Raw genomic sequence first — 25340 nt, forward strand, 5'->3', positions numbered from 1 at the left:
GCATTTACTGGAACTAGATAGAATCACGCCTCAACATTGTATTATGTTGATTGAAAGGGTGGCTAGTTTATAAGGAATACATGTATCATCATTGCTATGTTTTGGTGGCCATATTTACTTAATATTACTGGGCTCTATGTAAGCTATCTAAATCAATTACAAATTAGTCCTACCGACTGCACCATGTTTAGTTTTTATTAATTAGTTCTAAATAAAGGAGACATTTTTAGCAATATTAAAAGTTTCTATTTATAAAAACATAACAACAACTTATTTGTAAACAGATGTAAGATAAACATGAAGAATCATATGCTATTTAAAAGCATAGAATATTAAATATCTAAACAAGGTTTATGTTTAACATTTATTTATTTTCATATTTTACCAACTTTAAAAGCATTTTAACAAAATAAACATTCTATAAACAATTGATTGTTATTGTAATCAACAAGTCATTGCTCACTCAGTCTTTACACTATTACAAGACATACAACACACATGAAAACAGTCTTCAAATTGTACGAGATATTATAAGGAGAAGTCTACTTTCCGTATCCAAAGTCTGTATTACATTTTTATCTACATGGGAAAGAATAGCTTTATTACTTTTGTTGATATTAACAGTAGTGGGCTGGCATTGGCTCCGTAACTGTGCCAGAAACAAGGCCACTTGCATATCAGTAACTGAATCAGTCGTATATGATGTTATAATCTTACATAAGACTCCACTGAGGCTGAATATAGTCTTAACTGCTGCGAGTTCTCGGTCATTCAATACTTTTGATTTGAATCAAGATAAAAAATTCAGTTAAAGAACTTAACTGTGTGAATTAAAGATTTGGATTTTATTAGCGAATTTCTCATATAGGAATAAGCTATTACAGTAGGTCTCATGGTAAGACCTATGCCCGGGACCAATACTTTTTTGTTTTAAGTTCCCCAAAGGCCAAAAACAACGTCTGTTAAAATTCATATACTACAGTAGAACCTCGATAGTTCGACACTTTGTGGACTTCAGGGGTGTCAAACTATCGAAATGTCGAACTATAGGGAGTAAATGGAGTTTAATATACAGGAAAGTAAAAACACAAGTTTTAGGCCTATATAGAGACCACCCAAATTTATCAAACATCACAATAGTAACCATTAAATATCACTTGACAAAATAGCTCAGCTAACTACAAGGAGTGTCGAACTATCAAAGGTTTCCTGTATGTGTCCGTTAGCGTAATAACTCAAGCAAAAATGATCGGGTTTTGATGAAACTTGGTATAAACGTGTAAACCTACATTTATTCGAACGAGTTCGCAAACCAGCATGACCAGACCATGGGAACGGGGTTTTATGGGGTAAAAAAGATCCTTTATAAACCATTTTGTAGAGCTTAAAAAATAAATAAATTATACAGATATTGAATCTCTTTTGAATGCCTAAAAATTACAGAGAACATAAAAAACCCATGCTGTAGCAAACCTGCCGACTAAGCGAATTTCCATTTGCCTGGATTGATTTTCAATTAATCTAATTAATTAACATTTATGTTTAACGAGTACCTACAGTCCTCGCCACCCTAAGTTGAGGCAGCCAAAGGCCGCACTAGATATACGCCGTGCGGCCTTGGGCTGCCTCAACTTAGGGTGGCGAGGACTATAGGTTAGCTGCAACAGGGAAACTAATAAAGTGTGTTTTTTATTAAAATATCAATAGCTTAGTAAGAAATAAATAAATTTGCCAAGTTTGATCAAATATTTCCATAAACAAGCCAACTACAACATTTGACAACATTCTCCATAAGAACAACATGGGAATTTTAAATTAACAATTTTTTGAATTTTCTCCATAACCAATCACCGTATAAAAACACTTTGATATACTAAATTATTTGTTTTTTTAAGCTCTTTAAAAAGGTCTGGAGAAAAATTTATTAAATTTTGTGTTTTAAGGGTAAAAAATTAGAAAACCCCATTTTTACCCCATAAAACCCCCCCCCGTTAAACCCCATTCCCATGGTCCGATCATGCTGGTTTGCGAACCCATTCAAGTTTATCCCGCCTTACACCTTCAAACAAAATTTTATCAAAATCGGACAAAAATCACTCAAGTTATCGTCCATGCGGACACATATATATTTTGTATATATATATATCTATACTTATTTAATAAATAACTTCTTGACTTATTTAATACGCAAGCAGGTTTTTTGTGACAATTACTCCTCCGAAACTACTGAACCAATTGACATGTTTTTGGTGTCATTGGAAAGAGCGTAACGTGAAGTTGTGCAGGAAACTTATTAGAGAGTCCTCCCCTGGGGCCCTTTAAAGTTTCATATTTCTCCATAAGATTAACATGGGAAACAACAATTGTCCAGCTGTTGTCAGAAATTAAAAGTAAGAAGAAGAACATATGTTAATTGTAAACAGTCAATAAGTTTGCTAATTTAACAGTTTGCTACAAACACTGACTTGGTTTAAATTGAATATTTACTATTTGAATTTGGATTGGCGTAAATATTACGATAGAAAAAAGCGAGAGAGCCTGGATAATTTTATATACTAAAAATAAAACTGAATTAACACTGTGCTGAATTTCTTAGTAATCATTGAAAGAGCCGATTTTCAATCTATGGAAACATAGGAAAGTCATAGAACACCACCTAGAGAAGAAATAGAAATAATGTTTTTTTTAGAATTTTTAATTGTTATTATGGACAACCTTATGCGGCTATGAGTATTTCCATAATCTTTGAGTCGAATATTTAAAGTCATCAGAAATTATAACTGTTATTCGTTATAAAATAACGCCTGTGTAATACTTAGCAATTGCTCGAATTTGAGCAACAGGGACACTAGCATATACATATATCTCTATATATACATATATAAAAACTTGAACAAAGGGTGTTTTTAGCCTCTGGGGACATCAAAATGAAAAAGTAAATCGGTCCCGGGCCTAGGTCTTACCATCATGAGACCTACGGTAATAGCTACTTCCCTATAGGGAAATTCGCCAAAAGTGTAAATTTAATATTAATACTTAAATATATCCCTACAATTTGGCAAATTTATTTATTTCATCCTATGATATTAAGTTTGGTCAAAAACACTTTTTACCTTCCCCAGGTCAGCAAACCTAAGCACTTCTTAAATTTAATGTTTTTTAAATTGGGAATAAATAATTCTTATTTGTGGAAATATTTTTGTAAAAATGTAATTGGTAAAGTTGAAATTCACTTAGTCTGCAGGTTTGCTGTGGCGAGGGTATTTTAAGATAACTTTGATTCCTGAAAACCATTGTAGCTGGATTTGATCCCAGGTCTGTAGGGTTTAGTGTGCCTCAGGGCAAGCGACCCAGAGCTCTAAACACTATACCAGTAGCCCAACATGAAACCAAAATAATATAATATTACACAAAGAACAAAATGCTGGGGTTTTAGTGAAAATAAAAAAAAATTGGTTTTACACAGATCTGACGAAGTAAATCATTTTCTTGTTACAGTGGAACCTCGATAACAAGACCCTCGTTAACAGTGTCATCTCCAAATCCCCTTGAATTTATTTTACCCCTAGGCACAGGTTATTGCAAACTTCGATAAGGACCTTGATAACAAGTCTTATTTAATAATATCCCCATGAAAGTCTTTTTATCTAAGTTCTACTGTTTCTGGTCCATAACAAATGAACACAAAATTCACAATATCATCCTCAATCCTTGCTATCTTAGTAAATTAGCTCTTTTTACCATCTCATGGATAACACAGTTTGTCTTCGTGAAATATTGTAAGACATCAACAAATGAGGAAGCCTAATGAAACATAACCATTACAAATTTCAATTTGCTCATTGGTGTACTACAGAATCTTGGGAGGTGTGATACAAAATAGTAGTAATAGAGAGAGAAGAGAAGCCTGGCAGTACAGATGGGCACTGGTAGAAGAATTTAATTTTTAAATCAAACATTTCTCTAGTCTAAAAGTGCCTAAAATTAGTTGTATATTTCTTTCCTTTAAAAAAAAAAGTAAATAAAATAGTAATCTATTTGTTTTATTCTTTTTATTCCGTAAATTAAACTGTATTGTTGTTGTTCAAGTAGCTTATTATTATATTCTCAGTGTCTATCGTATTATTTTGATTATTTGTTAGGTATATATATGTTGTGGTTGTTTTAAGTGTTATTGTAACTTTGCTGTGTTGCCAACCTGGCCGACGGCCCTTCCGGCCAATGCCTAAAGTGTTTATTTTGGCAGATTCCCTGCGTGGTATCTGGAAATGTAAATAAAAGCAGCAATAAAGCACTTTTTCATTTCATTTCATTTCATACAAAATAGTAGTATGAAATGTGGTTAGGTGTGTATGTGTAGTACTGAGTGTGACTTACTTGACTTATTTCCTTGAGCTCCTAGGGGGAGCTTAGGGCCCCGACGAACACTCTCCAGCGGTCTCTATGGTTTGCCAGTTCCTTTGCTCTAGCCCATGTCATGCCTTGTCCCTCCAACTCTCTCTCCACCGTCCGTCTCCAAGTGGTTCTTGGTCTCCCTCGTCTTCTGCTTCCTTGGGGGTTCCAGTCCAAGGCCTGTCTCGCCACTGTATCCTGAGATTGTCGTAGGATATGCCCGATCCACCTCCACTTTCTTCTTTTCAGCTGCCTTATAATAGGCTCTTGCTGGGTTCTAGCCCACAAATCTTCATTGGAGATTACATAGTATGTTTAGTATGGTTCTAAGGCATTTGTTGAGGAAGGTTTGGAGTTTTCTTGTGGCAACAGCTGTTATTTTCCACGTCTCACAACCATAGAGAAGGACAGATTTGACATTCAAGTTGAAGATTCGGAGCTTTGTTTTCCTTCTAATCTCGGAGCTCCTCCAACTGGTCTCAGCTGGGGAAATGCCGCCTTTGCTTTGTTGAGCCTGTTTGTTATGTCCTGGTCAGCTCCTCCATCCCTGGCCACCAAGCTACCCAGATAGCAGAACTCATTGGTTCTTTCTACCTCTTCCTCTCCAGTTCTAAGGGGGGTGTTATTCCGGTTATTCAACCTCATTTCCTTGGTTTTCACCTGTTGCGCTTCCACTTTTAAATCGTTCAGCTTAGTTTCAATATCTCTGAAACTTTAGGCCATGATGCATAGATCGTCTGAAAAATCCAGATCTTCCAGCCTTGAATTAATACCCCACTAGATTCCTCTGTTTCGATTCATCACTTCCCTCATAACGAGATCAAGGACCATAAGAAAGAGCATAGGTGATAATAGGCATCCCTGCTTGACTCCTGAATTGGTTTTTATTGGATCCGACAAAGACTTATTGTGCACTACCTGGCATGAAAACTCTTCATACATGGCTTTTACCAGTCTAATAATCTTTGGAGGTATACCAAAAGATTTCATTGCCTTCCAAATGCTTTGTCTGTTAATTGAGTCGAAGCTTTCTCAAAATCGATGAAAACTAAATACAATGCTGCTTGGTGTTCGGCAAACTGCTTGAGTATTATCCGCAGGGTATTTATGTGGTCGATGGTCGATTTATTTTGCCGGAATCCCACTTGTTCTTTCCTGATTTTTTCATTGACAGGAATTTTAATTCTATTTAAGATAATTCTAGCAAGAATTTTGCTACATACAGGAAGCAAAGTTATGCCCCTCCAATTGTTACAATTGGAGAGATCACCCTTCTTTGGTAGTTTTACCGGTACTCCTTTACTCCACTCCTCTGGAATCCTTTCTGTTTTCCAAATAATTACTAAAAGAGGATGTAGAATACGAGCTGTTAGGCCTGGCTCAGTTTTCAAGGCTTCTGCAGGAATATTATCAATGCCAGGAGCCTTACCTGATTTCAATTCTCCTACCGCTTCCTCAATTTCATCCAAGCCTGGTGGTGCTTCTGATATTCTGGGATCGGGTCTTTCATTTTGTAAGTGGTGTTCAGCTCCCTCATTTCTATTTACCTCTAAATTCCCTGTCACATTCAACACTTCCTGGAAATGTTCACTCCATCGCCTGATTTGATCTTGTTCTGAGGTCAAGATGTTTCCCTCTTTATCTTTGATTGGCTTGTCACGTCTAAAATGTTTACCTGCTAGTTGTTTTGTAATTCTGTATAGCTCTCTGGAATTACCACAGTCGGCCGCAGTTTGAGCTTCTGTTGCCTATCTATTGGTAAAATCCCTCTTGTCACGCCTCAGTCTTCTTTTCACTCTTTGATTTACCTCATTTTAGCGTTCCAGGGCTTCAGCTTTTTGACCTCTCGTGCGGCTATTGTTAACAACAGTTTTAGACAGCCTCCTTTCCTTTATAAGGGACCAAGACTCCTCTGTTATCCATTCCTTCCGCCCCAAATCCTGGTATCCTAGGAATCCCTCACAAGTTTCTTCAACAGCTGCTCTAATGCAGCTCCACTGCTCTTCGACGTCTTCTTCTGGTATTTAAAGCTCTTGGAATCTATTCCTCAATTCCACAGAAAAACTTTCCTTACCTTCAAGATTCTTCAATTTGTTTGTGTTATAACGACTACTTCTACCACTCAGCTTTCCCACTTTTATTGCAGAGATCTTGAGACAAATAGTCGCAATCATGAGATGGTGATCGCTCCCCACATCAGCTCCACGCTTGTTTCTCACATCCATATGTGAACGTCTCCATTTTCGGCTTATGGCAAAGTGATCAATTTGGTTCTCTGTATGATGGTCAGGAGAAACCCATGAAACCTTGTGACACGTTTTATGTGGGAAACAAGTCCCTCCTATTATCAAATCAAAGTCTGTACATAGCTCTGCAAGACGCTCTCCATTTACATTCATGACTCCAATTCCATGCCTACCCATGACTAACTCTCTTCCGGCATTTTCACTTCTTAACTTTGCATTGAGGTCTCCCATCAAGAAAACTATGTCTCTCTTTTTGATTTTTTTAATTGTAGCACTCAACTGTCCATAAAAATTTTCCTTACTTTGGTCGGTTGGGGCATAACACTGTATTATAGTGATGGGCCTCACTCGGGACTCAAATCTTGCAGTTATAATTCGATCTGATACAGGTTCCCATGACTGAGTGTAGTCATAGTGTTTTACTCTTTTTTGTCCTAGGATGCTAGGCACGAGCCAGGGATTGTTTTTCACATTGCTTCATAGGCTAGACTTAGGGGTTGCGGCATTATCACTTGGATAAAATCCATTGGTGTTTCGGCGAAATTTGAACCCGGGACCTCAGGGACTGAAGTTTATGCTCTAACCACTAGACCAGCTCGCTCCCCAGTAAAGTCATAGTAGTTATAGTAGTGGTAGTAGTATGGTTGTAGTAGTATGGTGTGCTGGTATTTTCAAAAATAGTATTTGCCAAACTTCCAATCCTTTCAATGCTATCCCCCAAAGTTCATTCTGTACCGGTTACACAATGCGGTGATTATTCACATTGTTGTAGTCAAAACTGTTATTTCACATTTTTGGTTCTTATGCCAAACTTCATTAAAACTTATGTTAAATATTGATACTTAGTATATTATTTGATTTACTTCTTGAACTTATAACAACAACTTTCTTCAAATGAGTATTTTCCAACAGCTGAATCAAGAGAGTAACATCTTTAAGGACAGAATCACACAAACAGAATTTAAACTTAAACTTAATACAAGTTTCTGTTTTTTCCCATTCAAATAACAAGTTATCCTTGTTTGATGTTCTTGATGAGGCAAAGTTTGACCTGAGAGAACGTTATCTCAGATTGAACTGGAACTGCCTTCTGCAGTGTTCAAACAATGATATGATATCACTTATCACTGATAGTAATTATAAATATCAAGACAGTCCAAGGTATAGGCTGAGAAACACCTGTTGTAAATGTTGTATGTGCAATAGATAGTCGTGTCATATTTACTACTGCTAATATTTGACTGTCAGAACTTTTTGTTTTGTCATTAATCATTAATTATCACATTTTGTGGCTAGAGTTTTCACAGAGTTTCATCAATGTATTCTTTTAGATTTATATGGAATCAGAGTGGAAAATCTGGTTCAGAACTATTTATTTTTGTTGACACACAAGGGTCCGTGGTTTGGGTTAAAAAATTAGTTTTGAATCAACAGCTTTGTTATTGGCTAATCTGATTCTTTAACCAGGAGTAATTATCAAAAGCTCAAGAAAAGACCCAAGAGTTATTAAAAGATCAAGGTATACTGTTTTGAACAGCCAAAAAAATATATCTTCTCATTTTATCTGTTTGATTCATATCCACTACAAAGTTATGTTGGATAAAAGTTATGCCGAGTCTGGGTGGTTATAGTGATCACCTGTTCAATCCAAGGAAACGTCCAGTAGTTGACCCATGTGTTCTTGATCATTTGAAACAGCTGATCTGTCAGTAATAAAGCTTCACAGAGATTATCCTACTTTATTCCACAGACACCTTGATTTACCTGATTTACTTCAAAAAGCTTTCATTAAAGTAAAATAAATAGTCCTGTTGCAGCAAACCTGCAGACTAAGCATATTCCCATCAACCTGGCTAGATTCCCGCTAAAATTGTCAGATTTATACCTATTTCAAAATAACATTAATTTTAAAGAGTACTTAGGTTTGCTGCTACATAAAAGGTAATAAGGTGGGTTTGTATTGAAATGTTGACACTGACAGCTTAGTATCAAATAAACTAATTTGTGAAATTTGTAAAAAAGGGCATGTAATTCTTTGACAATTTTGAAGCAATAATTTTTTTAGCGAATTTCCCATATATATATAATATATATATATAATTTCCCATAGCTTATACCTTATACCCAGCTTTTACTATAGGTCTTAGGTAAGACCTAGACCCGGGACCAATTTACTCCCTTGTTTTGATGTAACCAGACGCCAAAATTACCAACCGTTTATATTTTTAAATAATGTATATATGTGTCCGTTAGCACAAAAACTCGAGTAAAATCATCCATTTGGACGAAATTTTGTACAAATGTTTGAACTGACATTATTGGACAAAGTTTTATAGGGTAAAAATAGGATATTCTTATTTTTGACCCTCAAAACATGAACGTTTGCAATTTCTTTCCCATACATGTAGTGAAGCTTACAAAAAATAATTAAGTATAAGTTACTGAAGCGTTGTCGAAAGTTACAGAGAAAATTCAAATAAAAAACCATAAATATTTTTCTGTTATTCATATGGGGCATGGGGAATAAATAAATTGTTTTAGTTTGCTTCTTTATGAAAATAGTCTGATGTAATTTGGCAAATTAGTTCATTTCATACCAAGCTATAAACATTTCAAAATTCCCCCGCCGCAGCAAACCTGCAGACTAAGTGAATTTCCATTCGCCTGATTGGATTTACACTAAAATGTCTCCCTAAAAATATCACATTTATTCAATATTTAAATAGCATTACTTTAACGAGTACTTAGGTTTGCTGTAACAGGGAGGGTAAAAAGGTCTTTTTTTGTAAAATGTTAATAGTTTAGTATGAAATGAATGCATTTTCCAAATTTGATCAAAATATGTTCATAAACAAGCAAACGACAACAGTTTATTTATTCTCCATAAGAATAACATGGGAATTCTAATCAACATTTTTTTGGAATTTTCTCCGTAACCATTAGGCGCAAATAACGCTTCAATATGTATATTTTAATTTTTAGAAGTAGACTTAATTTCAATTTCAATATGCTACAGGTAGCAGCAGGAGTGATAATTTTAGTAACGGACTGATAAGACTGAATTCTTCATTTAATGTATAGATAAGATAAGTTTTGTGTACACTGGCCACAAATCCTGGACAAAGTGGTCAGTTAATTTTCAAATTGTTTTATGATTTGATGATTGTTTGTTTTTTAGAAAATAAAATTCATTATTCATTATTCATATAGGTACTGAATTATTTGATTTTTAAGCTCTACAAAATTGTTTGGTAAGAAATTGCTAAATTTTAAGATTTAGGGTCATAAATGGGAAAAACCAATTTTTACCCCATTGACCCCTGTTCCCATAGTCCAATCATGCTGGTTCGCGAACTCGTTCCAATAAACGTAGGTTTACACGTTTGTACCAAATTTCATCAAAATCGGATGATTTTTGCTAGTGTTATCGCGCTAACGGACACATGTATAAAAATATATATATTTTTATATATGTATTTGAACGGATGGTGTTTTTGGTCTCTAGAGACCCCAAAACGAAAAAGGAAATCGGTCCCGGGTCCAGGTCTTACCATGAGTACTACGGTAATAGTTTATGCCCTATAGGGGAAATTCGCTAATATACCCTATAGGGGAAATTCGCTAAAACAAACCTTACCATTTGTTATTACCTTTCTTATAGCAGCAAACCTATTAATTTAAACTAATACTGTTTAAATACAAAATAAATTGGACTAATTTAGGGGAATATTTTTGTGAAAGTTCAACCAGGTAAATGGAAATTCGCTTAGTCTGCAGGTTGGCTGCGGTGGGGGTGTTTTAATATGATAGGCAAACTACTTGATTTGTTAAGAGTGTTCAATAACGATTGATGAAAAGTAAAAAAAAATATATCTTTGAATATTTACGAAGGTATTTACGCAACCTGCGTGTGTGTGGTGTGTGTATTGTATTGTCGCGGGGCTAGGCTAGGTTGAAGCTGCAATGAAATCTGCTCAAGGTCAAGTCACGTGACTGTTTTGAAACCTCTGCCCATATCTGACACACACACACACATACACACACGTTGTAGATACGTCACCACCAGACCAGTCACCAGTCACTAACTAATACAAGGGTAGGCGATGCAGGTGCCGTGCCATTGGTGCTAGAAGCCATCCTCTCTCATGCCAACAAGCCCCAATTCTCGAATTCAAGTTTGATGAAACCCTAGTTCAATTATTGACCTATTACCAGCGTGGACTGTAGTGAAATATCAATTGTGAGAAATTACTAATATGACTGGCTAATAACTTCAATTTGACTTGACTATATTATTAGAATAAAGATAAACATAAGGAATAATAACATTCTAAATAAGAATTGAAAGACCATTATGTTAGAAAATGAAATAGATTGTCAAGTACCGGTAAATAAGGATCCAAGTGACCAATTTTCAGAACAACTTCATCGTTTTCATTCCTTAATGCCCAAAAGATAACTTATTGTATGTATTATGTCCCTTTTATCAATTTGACGATTGTGCCCCCAATAGGCATTCTACTCACTAATCTTACTATGAACTCGTACAAATCTTAGTATGAACGAAAGGAGGAATTTTAACTTCAATAGTACCCTAGTACACTCTATGGCTCACTCAAATATTATGTTCTCTTTGAATAAAACAAGTTTTTTTTTAAATTTACAGTATGTCTACTACAGTATCCAATTATTGGAAACGAAATCTTACAACCAATATAGAGTTAGCGAAGGAACAGTAGTCCTTTATTTTAAATCAATCAACTACAAAGGTACACTTCTAAATAAATACTATTGTTTATGAAACATCACTATAAAATATCCCTTAACACCGTTGCCAACTCCATTGTTGATTCTGCACAACCAAACCATTGTCGATAAAACCACGTGTTCAGTGGTATCACTAATGCATTCAAAATCAGCTTAAAATTAACAAATGATTTTAATTTGTACATAAATGTGTTCATGATTAAAGAACACACCAGATTTATATATTGATTTCCACGACGATATCCAGCCTGGATGAAAAAAGAACAGAAATCGAGTGAGTTTTTGCGTTGAGCCGGCGCGACACCCATTGTTGTATGACCAGCTGAGATCGATCTAGTGGCGTAGTTTTGTCAAATTCCGCGTTGTAGCGCTAGTGTCGCTATTGATGTGTTCCCCCTCCCCACCAGGCTGACTACTCCAACTATGTTGTGAATTTTAGGTAGATTTTGGATTTTTGCGGGGAGAAACTACTGACTCGATTATAGTACTTATTTGTCTAGTTGTAAATTTAAATACCCCCGCCGCAGCAAAACTGCCGACTAAGCGAATTTCCATTTGTCTGAATTGATTTTCAGTTAAATATATTTTAATAACATTAGGTTTAACGAGTACCTAGGTTTGCTGCTACAAGGAAACTAATAAAGTGTGTTTTTGAGTAAAATATTGATAGCTTAGTAGAAAATAAATAAATTTGCCAAGTTTGATCAAAATATATTCATAAACAAGCAAACTACAACATTTGACAATATTCTACATAAGAATAACATGGGAATTTTAAATTGACAATTTTTTTAATTTTCTCCGTTACTAATAATCGAACAAAAATACTTTCATATACTAAATTATTTGTTTTTTTAAGCTCTTTAAAAAGGTCTAAAGAGAAATTGGGAAATTTTGTGTTTTGAGGGTCAAAAGTGAGAAAAACCAATTTTTACCCCATAAAACCCCCCGTAAAGCCCCGTTCCCATGGTCCGATCATGCTGGTTCGCGAACTCATTCAAGTTTATCCCGCTTTACACCTTTAAACCAAATTTCATCAAAATCGGGCAAAAATTACTCAAGTTATCGCGTTCACGGACGTATATATATATATATATAAGTCTATATATATATATATAAAAATTTGAACGAATAGTGTTTTTGGCCTCTGGGGACATCAAAATGAAAAAGTAAATCGGTCCCGGGTCTAGGTCTTACCGTGCCACCTACGGTAATAGCTACTTCCCTAATTCGCTAAAAGTCTTGAAGGTAGTACAACGTACTTGGTCTGTTTGGTTTTGTAAAAGATCAGAAAAATAGGGGGAGACGGTTGAGATGTATTAGGAGAGTAATTTTTGAAAGTATTTTGATAAAGATTGAATTGAAAACTATTGTATGTAATTCTTTCAAGATGTTTTACACTTGATCAATTAATTGATGACGTCGTTTTGAGGGCTATAACAAATTTAAATATTTATGTGTATAGAAATTATTTTTTATGTATGCATTGGAAAAGTGTGAATTTAAGTTTGACTAGTGAATATTTGGAATAATTTCATAAAATTATTTTTTACGATAAATTACTTGTTTGTAGAACACGTTTGAGCTAAAAGTCACCCCCTCCAAATGAAGTCGTGACTGTCCAAAAACGTTGGGCCACTTCCGTCACCCTAGTACTGCTGGAATTATTTTGCAGAAAATAGTGTCGCAGGATTGAACGTGTACCAATGTCATTTTGAGTGAATTTCCAACATAGTGAAGACGCGGTTACCGGAGATGGAATGGTAAGGCCCTGGGACCGATTTACTTGGTCATTATTGTCTCACCAGAGGCAAAAACACAATTTGAAAGTGTTATATAAATTTACGTTCTATGGCCTACCTTAACCAATCGTCAACTCAATTAACGATTTGGTCGTCATTTCAATTTAAAAAGTAATTATTAAAGTATTAAATCTTCCCGCCGCAGCAAACCTGCCGACTAAGCGAATTTCCATTTTTCTGAATTGATTTTCAATTGAATCTATTTAAATAACATTATTAGCTCTTCATGGGCTTCTAAATAATCACAACACAACGTATATTTAAAGGATTTATTTAGATAATAGATTCAACAGAAGACTTAGCACAAAGCTACATTTTGGAGATGGCAGGGACAAAGAGATGAAGAATAAATCATATTGGAGTAGTCTTTACATAAAATACTAATATAAAATATATGTATATAACAAGAACCCCTTTGGGCTATACTCACTTTTTTAATAGTTGTGGCTGTGACTTTTTCCGTTTTCTGAGCACTGGTTGAAAGACTAATATTTTAAGAAGAAATTTTGTTTGATTTATAAGTGTACTTTTTGGCTGATTTTCTATAGGTAAGATCAAATGATAAATCATGAAACTTAAACCCATAAAAATATGAAATTTTCAATCAGTTATCGTGTTGAGGTAGAGGCTAAAATTAAATTTTGTATATTGAAGCAAAAAACCTTCGTACATTTAAAATCCATCCCATGTTATTCTTTTAGGGAGAAATTGATCATATGTAGTTTTTTTGATATATTATGATCAAATTTATTTATTTCATACTAAGTTATTAATAATTCACTAAAGCATTTTTTTTCTTCACTGTAGCAGCAAACCCGAAATCAGTTCTTGTCAAATCTAATGTTATTTAAATAGGGAATAAAATCTTAAATGTTTAAGGAAGTATTTGAGTAAAAATCCAATCAGACAAAACAAATTCGCTCTGTCTGCAGGTTTGTTGCGGCGGGGGTTTTATTTTAAACTCCCCTATTAATACCAGTAACAATAGTTTTAAAATATAAATACTAGTTGTCTGCATATCAAAATACATTTCTACATAAGAGAGACGCGAGATTGGCAGAAAAACAAATGTGACTTAGGAAAACCGACGTCCTGGAGTATAATATGTCTTGCACAATGTTAACATCGTTTCAACAGGGTTACTCTTGTTTCGCATCCCAAGAATATTTTATTTCGTGATTGCTCAACAAAATTTACAAAACTAAAACCTAAGTCTGCAAACTTTACCTAAAAAAAATAAATAATAATAGAAATCTCTGTGAAAACTACTAGCTGATAATATTCCAGGCTATTAAATTTCAATAATTTATAAAGTATTTAGTAAATTAGTAAATGTAGTACTTTGTAGTCAAATTTACTTTCATAGTACAGAAATACTAAAATGTACAATTTATATCTATGTTAACGATGTTATTTGACAAGAGAAGGATATTGAATTTAACATTCTGAAATATATAATGGATTTTTAATGGTTAATTAAAGCTATCAACCAAAATGTTTTGCGTTAGACAATCCTGAAACCAATCTAGATTTAGGAATTTAACCAGCAAAACCTCTAGAAAGTAAAATTGCAATAAAGAGTTGTTGTATAATTTATAAGCACCTGTGTTTCGTGCTTATTAGGTTACCTATGCTATAATAATTGCAAATTCAATCTATATAATTAATACGCGAACACGAAGTATGTCGGTTTAACTCCTCCGCCATTTCTTAACCGATTTTACCCATTGTCGTCTCATTGGAAAGGGCGTGTCGCGTAGATTTGCAAACTGGCCTTACATTTTTGAAATCACCCCTTGGGCTCTGCCCCAGTGGCTTTTAAAGTTCCCATGTTATCCTTATGAAGAACATAATTGTTTACATTTTGATCAGCTGTATAATTTAATTGCTGTTATTTATTTTTCAATTCAACGAACGCATTGGGTACAAATTGGTGATTTTCTTGAAATTAAATATTTACTATTTTAATATACATTCGTACATATTACAATGTAAAAAATTGTTAAAGCCTGGGCAATTTGATATATTTTACCAAATAAAAAAAATGAATTGACAGGGTGCTGTAATTCTTGAGCAATCATTGAAAGAACCGATTTGTTAACCATGGAAACATAGTAAAGTAATAGAATGCCACCAAGTGGAATAGAAATTTAAAAACATACTATCGTTATCATCCTATAATAAAGAACACCTAAAATATGAAGATTCCCACAAACAATGAACAAGGATCTTAGCCGATGTTACTATTTTGTAGGAAACACGGACTTAACTTATGATGATTGGCAAAGGAAATCCCTCTAAGGCCGAGTTAAACTGGTGCGGCAAGGACATTAAATATATGTTTTCATAAAAGTCAAGTGAGTTTAAAATAATATGACTACACCCAAGAAACCTTAGTAAAAACTTTCATTGAAGGATTCGCATTACAGTATTCACATTATTATTCACATTCAAGGGTAACAAAAAACCATCTGACCAACATTAGGCCTTTCAATTCTGCATTTTTTCAGGTAAATATAACTTACGTTATAACAGTAACCAGCCAAATTAATGCCAATTGATGCAAATAAAACTGTGACAGAGAGGCTATGCAGAAAATCAGGCAGTTCTTAATTAATGAAAACAAAATTTTATCGCTATAAAAAATGACTGAAATTTATTAACGTACTGGCGACAATGGGTAGTACCATGCAGACTACATTATCATTGACGAAGATCAACATGGACAACCTAATGCGGCTATAAGTGGGAAACATTTGTAGAATACATCAAAAACGAGATCAGATTTTGAAAAATGATAAAATATTTACAAGAAATGTTTATTATAAGGAACTGTTAGGTACGTATCTATGAGTTGAGTCTTTTAAACTCATAGGAAATTGTGACTTTTATTCGTTTTTAAATAAATACTGTACTTATTTGCAATTGCTCGATTTCGAGCAACATGTACACTAGTGGGAAATAACGAGATACAACAGAAAAAATATACCATCGTGCATTACAATTTCTGCATGTATTGTGCTCACTTTAAAATCTGAAGTTGGCGGGTTCGTTCTTTCGGGGTTGATTCCGGACTTAAGTTCCAGATACTCATTGGTAAGTCATAAGTAGTTTATTCAGCCAAAGTTGAAAAAAATGCATTAGCTACAATGAAATACTTACATCAACTAAAAACATCTCAACATTAAAACTATCAACTATGCTTTTGTTGTTGTTGAACACTACCTGTTCTCAAAGAAACTCACTGCAGAAGTCATTATCCAGTATTTTTTTAAAAGAATTTTCTGATATTTATTTACAGTAAATCTGTTTGGTCTTTAGGTAAGGAGGAAGGTTATTAAAAAGCTTGATGGCATTGTATTGACAATTATTTTGGAAGAATGGCGTCGAGTGATTATGAATTGCAGCGTCGGAATAATTACGAAATGGGTATCTGTTGTTGAGTAGTGAACAAAAAGAAGATATATTTTTTCTAGTGAAGGATAATGTTTCAAAAATGTGTATGGATGGAAAGGTTAGAATTCGGAATGTTTTGAAATTTCTTTGTAGGGCTGGCGTTTAGGTAGGGAAATGCGGATGGCCTTCAATTAATTGAAGTCGGAAATGAAACTTAGTCTTTTGAATTTCACTGCCCCATACTGCTTCACTCTTTGTTTACAAATGGTTCAGTGTGATGTTCACCAGGAGAAGAATGCAAACGGGCAATAAAATGGAGAGGTCGGCTGCTTATTGATATTTGGTTAGAGACTGTCTGTAATAGTATTAGCGAGAGGGCAGCCCGCCGCCGGTCATTGGTTGTGTGCCTACTTGTTGGACGCCCTGTTTATTTTATTCTCTGCTGTTTGAACAATTTAAATTGATACTTACTCGTTATACTAAATGTTTACGTGCTTCGGAACTAGAAGAGTACAAGAGATAAATATGGTTCTTAATATAACTTAATATATTAAACATTCACAATTGTTTTTAAAAACAAATCTGATCTATAAATTTTCTTTCTTTGAAGACTTTTATTTATAATACAATGTTCGGTAATCAAGACGAGGGTTGTGAAAGACTTAAGATATCCAGTACTCCGTGACGATATTACTAGACCCTATACAAACGTTCAAGTTCCTTGGTGCAGTTTTTGTGACTCTCTTGGACATTTTTCAAAGTATTGTTTTACATTTTACTTGATTGGTATATTCAATTTCACGTATTAAACTAACCATGAAAATGAGTGACCTGATTGTTTACTGCTGTCAACAAGATTGTACGGAATATCATTTGAATGTGCACTCCAGTCCGTACAAAAGTTGGGGTTTACCACAGTTATCTTACATTTTGAAGGAAATTATTGCGTCCTGTCATAATTATGTAGCTTTTTGGGTTGTACAACACTCTGAAGTCATTAAGCAAAAACAGCGGTTTAATACACGCTTTTCGGGTATAAAGTACCTCTTTTACCCATCCTACGAAGAAAAATTGCAGCTGTTGTAAAAACTCAGTTGTAAACTTCGATTGTAAGCAATCGCATGTATTGAATAGTATATTTCGTACCTAGGGCCGAAAAGGAGGTTTTGCCGGCTCGAGATAGTTTGCAAGTTCGAGATGAAGTCGAGGACTTAAAACGATCAAGAGCTGCAAAACCATTTCGGTCCGTGGTACGAACGCTATTTTTCACCACACTATACCCTATTACCACTATTCACCACAATAATAATGCACACTGATAGTCAACAGAACTACAACTTTAAGTTTATGTAAAGAAATAATTTGAGAAATCAGCAAAAAAATAATAAATAGTTGCTAGGCAGCGGTGACAATAAAACAATTCTATTGCAATGCTATGGATACTGATCGTATATTTAATATGCATTCATGTTTCAAGAAAGTTACCGTGCAGCTGATTTTGCGGCCCTAGGGATGTAAAAACATGCTCGGTCCCCAAATGACGATGACAGCTGGCATGGCCAGCAAAACGTAACTTTCAGCCACCAATTGACGTATTTAAAGCAGCTAAAACATCATAGTGTGGTGAAAAGTATATATCGATTGTTTAGCTCGGTTTTAGCTTATTGGTGCATTCTTTTCAACAGTTCGACTTATCGATGGTATAATACACACTTACGCAATCGTTATATAGTAGACGAAATGATTGAATCATTTACTAAACAGCTTCTTATTTGTATTAGCAAAATTGATCACATGTTGCAAGTTATCTTGACAGTTTATCTTTTTATGAAAAACTAGTTAACCGCCCGTGCTCCGCCACGGGAATTGTGTCAGCAGTAAAATACGTAATAAATAACAGATACTGTTTATCTTTGAATTTAATTTTGGGGCTGCTTAATTCTTTACATGAAATAAAACTAATAGTTGGTCTGTTTAAACTATTTATGTTAATGAAACCGATATATTAGTTTAACCAAATGAATGTTTTGTATTAATTCGAGTTTTATTTGAAAAATAAACAATGTAAGAACTGCGCAATGCTGATAACTAATAAGCTACTTATGCTATGGAGATAAATTATTCATGTATATTCCTACAGTAGTTGTTTTTTCGTTCATTACATTTGTTGTATAGAATAAAGATAGTCACTTAAATCACACATCAGCAGTTGGTCGCATTTAACGGATTTTTTACACATTCTGTGACTAACAGCTGTGTATACGTATATTTAATGTTGGGCATACTTTGCTTCAGAGGGTTTTAACGCTCCTCTCCGATGGTAAGAGGAGTCCCGGATCTTAAAATTATGTAGACTAACTGAATGATGTTGATTAATCTGTGAGACTTAGAACTATTAGAAATTAGAACTCGCCATTGCAAATGCAAAGTTGTATGATCTCATATTATTAAAATAGGGGTTTGAAAGTTTGTTTGTTTCTTTTGTTACTTAATACTTTATTGATAGTCCATGTAGCCCCGTTGATAAGATTTTTCTTGAACTCAGAGTGTTGATAAGGAGCTAATTTTACCTTCCCCTTGTGTCAACATAAGGAGAATATATTTTTGTCCCTATTTGTCTGTTCTGACTCGAAATTCATAGATTTGCTGTAGTGACAAATCCCAATCAACGACCCCAATTCAAAAGAGCCACTGTTTTTATAGGGACTTCCAGAGCACATTAATCACCATCACTGCTATTTACTTTTTTAGTTTGATGGTTCTCTACGTGTTTTTTTTTGTTCTGGATGTCTTTTTACGCCCAGTTAAGGACTTTTTCCTTTTCTTTTGTACTTTTCACACCCTGAGGATTATGATAAATTTGTATAACGATGTAATGCCGAGTCAACATTGCCATTAAACATCAAGTCACAGTTTCTCACACAACTTACGTGTGTAGTGTAGGTCTATTCGAAAAAATAGTTAGGGTATAGTCCACTGATAAATTGTAGTTTCACGTTTCCATTGACTTAAACTCAATTACCACTTTCCTTCGAATCACTCAGGAAAACAATCACATTTTTCAAAAATACAAAATTTACATTGCAATTGAACGTATCCAGCGTACTCGCCATCTCGAGAAAGTAAAGTTTGGTATCGCTGAACGTTAAACACTGATCTTAAATAAGATTCATCACATATGATAAAATTTGTGTATGTTTCCCACTCATTAGCAATTTTCTGTAGGCCAGGCTACAACTTGCAAGCGGATTTCCCTATGATTGTTCTGGTGGCCATAGAGAATAAATTATATTGATGGAAACAATAAGTTTCCGTACCATGGGTATCCTTCAGATCACTTCGTAGGAAAACTAACATATTACCTATTCGAAAACATTGTTTATAAACAGGAACTCCTAGATTAATAATAAAATTACATACTGAAAGTGAGGTTATAAAATTAATAAAAAATGTCTGACAAACATAAAACAGCTGACGAATAATTTATAAACTATTCTTCAATAAGAATTGTACTTACTCGACATTTGAAAGGCTGTATGTCGTAGCCCTTAGATAAAACGTAAATCCTAAGGAAGTTCGGCAAATCTACGCATTATCACTAATAATTTGAGACATAAATCTTGAAGATCGGTCCAGTAATGACTGACAGACTTACAACTGTGTATTAAATATATAGATATGTCTGTTTACTAACGTCGTTTGCTTAAATAATGGTTCAATATGAAAAAAATAACCATTAAACAATTTTTGAAAACTTGTACAGGCTTCTTAAATTTTACTAATTATTTCAGTATTTTTTATCAATGTTTTTAGTGTTTCACTCATTTTAATAGGCCTACTGTTAAAATTAATGGAATGATTGAATGAAGTGATAACAACAACTCGATGGACAAACACATACAGGGTGAATAAAAAGTCAAGACCCCCCCATCTAATATTTTTCCAAGTAAATATACAGAGATATCCTTTTGGGGGTCGTGCAATCTTAGCAGGAAGTTTCATTTTATGATTTTGAAATTTTTGAGTGTCCCCCCAAAAGGGGGGATTCGGGGGGTAGCTCCAATATTTTAAATGTAAACCCCCTTCAAGTGACACCTCATTTTTAAGTGATTACAAAAACTTAAAGAACGGTGAAAACCAGAGTGAGCTATCTCTTCTCTATCCAAAATGGTAGCCAATATAACCATTACGAACCAATTTTACCATTGATTTTCCACAAAATTTGACGGGCTACCATTTTGGATAGAGATGAGATAGCAAACTCTGGTTTTCACCATTCTTTAAGTTTTTGTAAACACTTCAAAATGAGGTGTCACTTGAAGGGGGTTTACATTTAAAATATTGGAGTTACCCCCCGAATCCTCCCTTTTGGGGGGGACACTCAAAAATTTCAAAATCATAAAATGAAACTTCCTGCTAAGATTGCACGACCCCCAAAAGGATATCTCTGTACATTTACTTGGAAAAATATTAGATGGCGGGTCTTGACTTTTTATTCACCCTGTATTTTGAGTAGTCGATGTCAGCGTGCAACGGGTGCACTGCGTTGTAAGCATTGACGAACTACAGCGCCCTGAAAGTGGCTCACATTCTCTTGATTAATCAATACAGGGCCTCTGTTGCTGTACGCCGTACGCTCGATACCCTGGACCATTGTACTGAGATCTAGACGATGGGTAGTTGAATACAGTAGTTGCAAAATCTTGTGAGTAAATCTAAAAATATGACTTATTCATTTGGTAAGTTTCGTCAAAAATGGACGTTGTACGAATTCTCGTCAATTTGAAACAATGCACGTCGTTGAATTGCTTAGCGATTGAATTCCAATACATTGCGATCGAGTAAACATATTTATTCCGCTTCACTACCTTACATTACGATCAAACAACTAGTTTTATACGCTATACACAAATAAGTAAACATCGAGAAAATTTACAATACACCACAATAGAACAAAAGTAATCTATGGCGGAGTTTAACTAATTGCGACTCAGGTTTTATCAGTAATTCTTTAAATCTTGATTAATTAATTCTGTGCCTTTAATACTTTTTGTTGGTACGAGTATCTGAGACACGCATTTCCAATTGTGGGTTAATTTGCAGACTTTATTGTTCCAAAGTGTGTTTTTGAGAATTTACTAACAGTTAAGCATATTAAAATAATACAGTAATGGATAGTGTTTAAATGCTGGTAAGTGAACATGTAATTTAGTTAGTACTAGCTGTTGTACCCGTGCTTTGTAACGGGAAGAGGACACAAAATAGAAACATTTTAATCTTTACATCTGTTGCATATAATAGTTACACATCCGCCAACACTTTTAGAAACAAAATTCAACTTGTAATGCCTTAATAGAAACGTTTAAGTTATGACTTTTAAATCTGGTAAGTAGTGGATACCACCATTTTTGTTTTGATTAATTTTAAATGTAGTGTATGCTGATATATTAGAAAAAACTGACCAAATCTTCGAATAAAACTTTTACATATATGATTTATCTTCATCTCCCTTAGTTACATATCTTTTTCTTTTTTTGACATTTTCAATTTCAATTTTGAAGTTGCAAAATACTAATTATTAAATTTAAATGAACATTTGTTAAATTTCACTCTTCTTCATATTAAATCACAAATCCTTCCATCTTCAGTTTCTTCGCTTACATTAAATCATTAGCAAAACTAAGTCAGCTGTTATAAACTTTAGAAATACATTTGTGCCTTATAAATAATCTTTTGAAATATTAAAGAAACTATATACATACTATAAAAAAATGTTTAAACAAATAATTTAGCATTAAAGACAGCAGACAAAACCAATATGATTATCAAAGCATCAAGGACTAAAAAATGTAATAGCAAATACAGTATATGTTTCATTGCATCTCTGATTCTATCAACAAACAACTTACTATACAAACCAGTTCTTTCAATCAGTCCCATCGTCCATTGCCTTTACATTTTCACACTTCTTACCATTAAGTAAACATAGTAACATTTAATTGATTTTAGAAAAAAAGGAACACCGTGTAATGCTTAGTTTTATGATATTTTCATTGGTTTTATTTATAAGGTTTTATTTATTTGGTTTGGTTTAATCAGTGGTGTGGCAGAACACAAATAATAAATTTATCAAATAAAGTAAATGTGAACTGATAGCTATGTTAAGATAAAATTAGAGTATTTTGTATTACCATTTGATAATTAAATATAGTTACACATATACAACAGATTTTATAACACAAGAATCAACGACATACAATTTAGTTATTGATGATATTCTTTAGTTTAATTTAAGGTTTAGCAAAACACTATATAACTAAACTATAATAACTAAATTTACCTAAATATACATAAAAAAACAATATGATGTGCAAGTTATGTTAAGTTAATCTAACACATGTTAAGCAGTTCGAATTTATTTAAAGTAGCCTCCAAATTCATACAAAACATCTATACATTGTAATTTTCTTACTGTTTCCATGAAAATATATCAATAACATTATTTTCATAACACTTAAGACACTTTACTAATCGAAAGCAGAGCCTGAGTTGATACAGCATTGCTTTTAGAATATTTTTTAATATTTATTAATTCTATAATCATTGACATAGTTTTTGAATAAATGATCTTAAATAAATTTTTATATTAAATAAACCAACCACATAATTGTGTGAAATATTATATTTTAATTTCATTGGATCAGCTGACTTGAATTGTGAAATATGCAATTTGGCAGTTCTTCTGGTTTACATTGAAATGTCAAAGCAAATAATGTAAACATTGTGAGTATACTTATTGCAGCCATGGAGACCAATCAATATTTACTTTTAAAATCCTCACATCAGAATTTTTAAAGCCAAAGGGGCAAAGCCTACGGTCAGTATCGAAGTGTGAATAGTCCTATAATGGTCCTTGGTATGGTAGCTATATTTTTGTAAAGTTTAAGCCCAGTTGGTTCAGTAGTTTTTGCACCTATTAGTAATACACATACAGACAGACACCATTAGATTGTTATATAATAGTATAGATAGTGTGAATATTCTGTAATCATACCAATATTATAAATGTGAAAATTTGTGCGTTAGTCTGTTTGGTTTGAAGTTCAATCACGCATTAATAACTGGTCGGATTGGGCTGAAATTAGGCATGTTGATAGCTCACGTTCCCGATTAGGCTAACATATTATTGTTATCTCAAAAATCCTTTCGGGCTCCGCCCCAGTGGCTCTGGAGTGTCCCATGTTAACCTCATGAGTATCTTTATTTAAATGGAATTAAAGAGTTTTTTCAGCTGTTTCATCTACACAAGTTGGTTCTATGGTATTCAATATCATTACAAAGTTATAAGGTCTACCAATATGGTGCAGCACTATTAATTTTTTTTACTTTCTCCCCTATTCCATAGTATAAGGAGAAAGTATTGTTTACGTCAAAATTTTCGAGTTTGAGTTTTGGGTGGATATATCCGTTTTGGGTCCTCCTGAATCCAATAAAGTGGTTTTCGAAGTGGTGTTCGTGTGTGTGTGTGTGTCTGTATGGGTGGATGTGTACAGAGCTACAGACTACACCTGTGGTCCGATTTTGATGACATTTGGTATGCAGGTACTAATCCATGGTATCACCAGGCGTGTTTTCATTTCTTTTAAACTTAGATTTTTAGTGTTGATTTCCCTATAAAACCCCACAAATTGATGGAAAAATCTCAAAAATGGTCCGAACGATTTAGAAAAAAATTTAGTATGTTGTAGCCCTTTGAATCCTGAACAAAATGGTAGAACTACCAATACTGTAAAAATTACGGTTCAAAAGTTATTGAAAATTATGTTGTTTTCCATAAAAAACCCATAACCGTATTTTCGATAGAAACCGGTTTTGATTGAAATTAGCATGTGATAGGCCTAATCCCTATAATTCCAAACAACATAGTACAACCCCCCATTGCTGTAAAAATTATGGTTCAAAAGTTATTGTAACTTATGTTATTTTCCCTTAAAAGCCCATAAAAAACTGAAAAATTGATAAAAAACGATTCTGATTGAAATTCTTCTGTTATGGTCCTTATAATTCTAAACAAATTAAAGCATCCCTTCATTCCAGTTAAAATTACTTTTCAAAAGTTAATGAAACTTTTGTTACTTTACCTATTAAATATCATAGTTACTCTCATCGCTTACCCATGATAAAGGTTGTTGACAAGCTATTGGGAGAAAGTATGTGTCAGACAGCTGATACCGTTTATTTTTTTGGCATTTATGACAACAGTTAATTTTAATCAAGCAGCGACAAAAAGCTCCGATACACTATGAGAACTGTCAAAGTAGGATTGTTTACAGTTAAGTTATGTTTTTAATTTATAAATAATCCTTTGATATTGTACAAATATTCAATAATTTAATTTTTGTCTATAGGTGTAGTGGTAGAACATTATGGCTATGGTAGATGTGTTATACTTTGGCATACCGTGAATTAAAAGAATCCAATTTTCTCAAACGTTGTCCTCCCTCGTAGTATTATGCACAGTAAAGAGAACAATAAAGAGTTTTCATTCATTCAATTCTACACACTTTTAGAGTCACCCTCCCCCAACACTTACAAAATAGCTAATGTCCAAGTGTGTCTGTTTCTGAAACTATGGCACTTGTTTTACTGAAAGGTATTCAGAAGTCAATACTTATTAATTCAGATCTTTATATTATATTTCACCTTTGACTATTGAGTGTCCAGAAGTCTATGATTC

The 25340-nt window shown here is 33.8% G+C and overlaps 1 protein-coding gene across 1 annotated transcript in view; it reads left to right on the forward strand.

Annotated features, from left to right (window-relative positions):
• The window catches only part of LOC128985068 (uncharacterized), a 164277-nt gene that overhangs the window by 29455 nt on the left and 109482 nt on the right, over nucleotides 1-25340 (forward strand). The gene's annotated exons all lie outside the window — the stretch shown is intronic.

The sequence above is a fragment of the Macrosteles quadrilineatus genome, unplaced genomic scaffold (assembly GCF_028750875.1).
Source record: "Macrosteles quadrilineatus isolate MER2022 unplaced genomic scaffold, UCM_ALF_1.0 Scaffold_2__2_contigs__length_208266976, whole genome shotgun sequence".
NCBI lineage: Eukaryota > Metazoa > Arthropoda > Insecta > Hemiptera > Cicadellidae > Macrosteles > Macrosteles quadrilineatus.